Source organism: Onthophagus taurus, chromosome 3, assembly GCF_036711975.1.
Source record: "Onthophagus taurus isolate NC chromosome 3, IU_Otau_3.0, whole genome shotgun sequence".
NCBI lineage: Eukaryota > Metazoa > Arthropoda > Insecta > Coleoptera > Scarabaeidae > Onthophagus > Onthophagus taurus.
Genome location: NC_091968.1, coordinates 15,717,429 through 15,723,428, shown reverse-complemented (window position 1 = coordinate 15,723,428; position 6,000 = coordinate 15,717,429). Strand labels below are relative to the sequence as shown.

At 37.0% G+C, this 6,000-nt stretch overlaps 1 long non-coding RNA gene across 1 annotated transcript; it reads right to left on the bottom strand.

Annotated features, from left to right (window-relative positions):
* Positions 1-4,796: 4,796 nt before the first annotated feature.
* Positions 4,797-5,351, bottom strand: LOC139429410 (uncharacterized). The gene is made up of 3 exons (XR_011640055.1): positions 5,274-5,351; positions 5,051-5,203; positions 4,797-4,987 (listed from the first exon to the last, which is right to left on the bottom strand). It is a non-coding gene; the product is annotated as an uncharacterized lncRNA (long non-coding RNA).
* Between the last annotated feature and the right edge of the window lie 649 nt (positions 5,352-6,000).

Genomic DNA, 6,000 nt, shown 5'->3' with positions numbered 1-6,000 from the left:
ATTTAATTTAAAAAAATTGTAAAGAATAATAATGTATTTGTAATGTTCGATTGTTAATAAAGTCTTGTAAACTTTTAAATATAGGTCTTTATACGTTTTAAAGAACGTTAGTTTTTGAGATCCAAGAATTATGAGACGGACCTAATCCTAACCATTTCACAAACACTTGATTTCCTTTTCGCCGTAGCACTTTTTCCACCAAGTAGACGTCAGGATATTTAACTTTTTGTAATTCCTCTCGATAAAAACCACCCATAATTTTTTCATTGGATGCATCTTTGAGCAGATATGTTGTTGGGAAAGTATTACGAACAGAATGTATTGTAAACACTTCGTTAGACCAATTGGGAGTATAGTTTTTGGTGAAGGCGTGTCGATGCTTGCTCACTCTGACGTGATCACCGACATTAAATTTTTTGGTATAAGGATCGGCAATTTTTATGTAATTATATACAGTTTTTAACAGTGTCGATGCGTTTCTGTTATTTACCTCGCTAGGTTTCATTCCTATCGTCCTGTGAACTTGGTTGTTATAATCCAGAATTAATTTGGGAAGCAATTCCAACCAACGATAGTTACCTTGCATACTAAATTCTTTCCACATTTTTTCTTTTATTGTTCTATTAAACCGTTCAACAATAGAACTCTTTAAATTGGAAAATGAACTGTAGTGATTGATGTGATATCGTGACATGAGCTTTTTAAAATCCTCATTGTAAAATTCTTTTCCGTTATCCGTTTGCAGATTCTTCGGTATGTTTTTCCGCTTTTCCGATAGAATTGTTTCCATAGCTCGCGTAACTTCTTTGCCAGTTTTGTTTTTTAGTGGTACAGCCCATCCATACTTTGAGAAAGCATTAATAACTGTTAGAATATATTTAAAATTACCATTTGCTTTTGAATAAGGTATCATCTCCACTAAATCAGCTTGAAATAAGTCCGTTAAACCTTTTATAATAACACGTCTGCGTTTATACTTTTTCCTCGCGGACGCGTGCAACTCGTTTACGACGGACCTTTTAATATCGCTCATTTTCTGGATATTTCAATGAGCAGTTCTACCATAAATGGTTTCTTGAGTAAAGTGGTCTTCGTTGTGGGTTTGCAAACTATTTTATCTCCAAAGAAGAGAACATTTAACTTTTTATTTGGATCGAAGATACTCCCGTTAATAATCATTTCAACGTCTCCTTCAAATCGGTATTTCACTATTTCACCAATATATAAAAAGTTTATATATTTACTTACGTAACCTAAATTTTGAATAATGTAATAATTATCCGTTGTATCCGTAGTTCCATCTCCGCTAAACGTAAGTATTGTTGGTTGTTTGAAATATCGTTGTAAGTTTTCACGTTTATTAAAATGAGCAGCAATGTTGTGTCCGTGTACGTGTTTACCAAACTTATCGATCGTCATACTAGACGAATGTTTTCCGAACTTGCTTAAACTCATCTGCACTAGTTCACAAACGTCGGTGTTTTAAAACAAAAAATGTGAGAGTCGTATATTTATGATAATATTTTAACGTATAATCTCGGCCTCTGTTAGCTCCGATATTATTGATGATATTTCATTGACATGTGCAGAATGACCTGCAGTTTGCGAGGTCATCAACAAACGCAGTCTGTCGACAAGTTCGTTGGGATCGTCCCAATACTCGTATTCGATAAGAGCCCCAGGAACGACTTGTTTTTGTAATGCACCACCGACTTTTTTCTTCGGATTCGGCCAGTATTTAGCCCAATGCACCTTGGGTTTGTTACCTTCAACGATAGGCTTGATAATATTCTGAAATTTCCCACTGTCGTCCTCAGTAGTCATACCTGCCTCTGGAATGTAATTAATGTACGGAGCATTTCAACGTAGTAAGATATCTTTGTAGTTGCGCATGTCCTGAATTGTAAATTTGCCCGGTTCGTTTTTAAATAGTAAATCGTATAAACCAACGGTTCCCGTATATTTGAAGTTTCCAACGTGAATATCCTGATCCTCAAAGTGAACAGGACTGACTCCAATGTAGAAACCTTCGGGAGTTTCGCGAACACCGTATAAACGATCATAATCATCTTTTAAATCAGTTGTTAAACCAACAATATACGTTCTGGGCAAAGGATGAAACTGACTCAAAGCGGCTTGTACCTCTGGAGACTCCAATCTTTCTTCTATTTCATCTTTAAGTCGTTCTATTCGATTATGTGCGTCCGAAATAAGAGCTCCGGTATCCTCGCTAGAATCGAGGAGTTCTTCTTCTTCGCCCGGCGGAACTTCATATACTTCTTCTTCTGCATGAGCTAATGGACCAAGAGGAGAAGACGTGGGAGAAGATACCAACCTTTTTTCAGGAGTCGATGTAGCAAATTTTCGTCGTTGTTCTTTTAATGGAACTTTCGGTTTTCGAATAAAATATTCGGTCTCGGTTTTAGCTGGTACGTCAGAAATATCCGGCGAGTAGCGTTGTATCTTAGATATCAATTTTTCTTCTTTTGGAGATAAACTTCGTTTTGGAATGGATAGTAAAGGCGCAGTGTCAAGTTTTGCGACAATATCCTGTAAGGGTCTTGCGATGGGTGCATATGCGGTTTCCGACCGAATCCTTGACTCCTCTAAGTCTTCTTTTAAAGAACGAATTTTGTCTCTCACGACTTCTCGTGCCGCGATAAGTTCTGCAGCTATCGTCTTGTTCATTGTATGATGTATGTGAAGTTACTACGAACTGTACAGCTGAAGTCGTTAGTTTTAAACTTCAATGAATTTATCAAAACCCTTACGGTAACGTCCCTTAGATACACTACAATCTAAATCAATAACTAGGATGCCGTGTCTATTCTCCCAACAAGCATCGCTAATTTCCTTTAGCCGATGAAACTCCATATCGCTCATTATGTGATCTTCAAATACGTGTTTTAAATTTGTTAAGTCTTGTTTAAATAACACCAAAAAGTTACAATTATCGCGAACTAATTGTTTTGGAATTGCACTATAACTTTGACAAATTAGAAAACAATCAATGTTTTTATGTCGACCATACGAAAAAAATTCCTTAATGACATTTTGACCTGTACAGGAAACATCGTCAAATACGACTACCGAATATTCTTTCGCATCTTCCGGTCGAATGAACTCGTCTATATTAGAAAATTCATAGTAACCGCAATCTTTTATAGGTTCAATTAAACGTCTTAAAAAATCGTACTTCTTTTGGTATAACGAATTGGAGCATAAGTATAAGTTTAGGAAGCGGAGGCCATTACGTGCAAGTAAAAGCGATAACATAGCATTTGTTTTTCCGACACCAGAGGGTCCTACAATTAAACCTCGCTTACATTTTCCACCAAATAAATTGCTGTCTTGTAAAGTGTTCTTCGACCGAACCATTACTAAAATTTACTATAGGCAGTGTTAGAAGTTGCGGTAGACATTTTAATTTCTCGTCGATCATGATTCTCGTACTAAATGAATTATAACATTAACAGGATAAGACTGAATGAAAATATAGCAAAAGTAACTTTATATAGATATATTGAGTATATTGGAAGTATAAAATAATAATTAACTTAATAATTAACTTAATAATTAACTTAATAATTAACTTAATAATTAACTTAATATTAACTTAATAAATAAAAGAAGAGAAGGAGTAGTTACCACTCCTCCTCCTCCTCTTCTTGATATCTTTGGTAAGGAGGTGGTGGTGCTGCTGGTGCCGGAGTAGTTGCCGGAGTCGTTGCCGGAGTCGGTGCCGGAGTCGGTGAACTAACACATGTGCAACGGTTAATGTGCATGTTTTGCACATGCACTTCACCCCTCACCACAGCCGATTCTGACACACTCTGCAGCTGAGAAGATAAAATTAATGACATGGAAAAAAGTATTATAAGTATAACGTACCAACTTAAATATAGCATCTAATTTTACCTCCAACGAGGCAACTTTCTGCTCCACTTCACATAGTCTTAGCATATGATTAACTCTCATATTATCCATATTATTAGTCATCTTTAAGCTAGGAAGGGAAGTTTACGCTATTAGTAGTGAAACTAGATAAAATACATTCAGCCTTTTTAATTTCACAGGTTAATGATGCTATGGTGATGTCGAGCGATATTGTTAAAGGGTTGTTACAGCTCGATGCCAGCCCTTCTCTAAACTGTGAAAGTTCTCTCAAAGAGGTCTGCAATTGAAGAACCTTTGCATGAAGGTCTTTATAAAAATTTTGATACAAATTATTAATTTCGGCCAAAATCTCCCCTTTGGTTGTTTCTACTGCTGTACACATTGCGTTTGAAAAAAGGCTGGCAGACACATCGGAAATATCTGAAGTAGCAGGAATATTAGCAGGAATATTGTCAACCCTTAAGATGTGTACTTTCGGGCTTAACGAAGGAATTTCGGTGTTAGGGATATTTGAGTTAGTAACGGGAGCCAATGAAGCTTTAGAAGAAGAAAAAGAAGCCTTAGTAGCTTTAAGATACTTCCGGTTACTACAGTGTTGTGATACCGCCATTAAAGCAAGAGAGTCGTCGGATTTATCGGACTCGTTCTCGGTAACCACTTTCGACTGTGTCATTTCAACCTTCGACGGGGTCGCTTGTTCAACTGACACATACTTGCGTTGGCTACGTCGCGAACGAGCACGTGCCTCCCTTCTTTCCTCTCTATACTTTTCTGACGGTACCCACACACCTGCAGCCTTCTTCCAATGTTCACGGTTCCCCGAATTCCGACGAAGTGAAAGGCGTTTCACATTTTTATCGTCGACATTCGCGGAACCTGCGACGTTCAGAAGTGACGGATCTTGCTGCGCATTAGATTCTACGTTAGGATCCATCGGCTGCTCATTAGGTTGCACGTTTGGATCCAGCGCCTTCTCAACAGTCGATATGTTCAACAGGTTTATGTCAAAACTGTTTAACAGGAATGACTCCTGGCTGCTGGCGAAACCGGGAGCAGTTAAATCAATTTGACTAAAACCGTCTTGAGACATCTTGATAAAAAAAGATTCATACATTAATTTATTTTATTTTAATAAAAAATCATGTATACTTACATCGCTTGATGAAAAGAACGTTAAAATCTAATTGCAGTGGGTGCTGAATGATAGGATGTGAATGATAAAAAATTATTGTAGATATTATGATACAAACGTTCGAATAATAAAGTTATGCTTACCAACAAAAATTAAGATTTAAAATAGAAGGAGCTATAGGAATGAAAAAAAAAAACAGATTAGCAACAATATATGCAAAGGAAAAGAAGGCTATAAGGCTTACCAGAAAAAAGTCGCCGAGATAACGAAGTTATCAAAACTGATCGAACTGATCAAACACAAAATGGAAGTGATCAGTAGTAAGGTCCTGTAGGAATTGAACAAATAAAAATAACAATTTAACATAACAAACAAATAAACAAGTTGTACTCACAAAAACAAAGTAGAAAGAACTGTTATGATGAAACAAAACAAGAATATTTTACATATTATATAAGCAAAGTAAAAAAGGTTACTTACCAAATAAAACACAGCAAAAAAAGAGAAAGCTGAATGAGCAAGGATGTCTAGGAGTGGAAAAAACAATTTTAAATATTATATAAACATGCAAAACAAATATAGTTTTACTCACCAAAAAAGAGAAAGTTGTAGAAAGAGCTGTAGTGATGGAGAGAAAATGAACGTTATATAAACATGATAATAAAGAAGGTTGTACTTACCAAAAACTGAAGAACACAAACACTTAAGTGACTTGGACTAAAGTGGCTGGGAGGTGCCTTCTTATAGTAGAGTAATGAAGGGGGGCGTGGGGTGGGGCGTGACAAGGGGGAGGAGTGGGGAATGGGCGGAGTTAGAGTGGGGGTACTTTTTTTCTGGCTCAACTTTCCTGGCAACGGGGGGGGGGGGGAATTTTAGATTTCCCCCACTCCCATCCCCACTCTTCCATCTCCACTTTGGGAGGAGCCTGAGGAGGAGCATGGGAGGAGCATAGGAGGAGTTTCAATAAACAA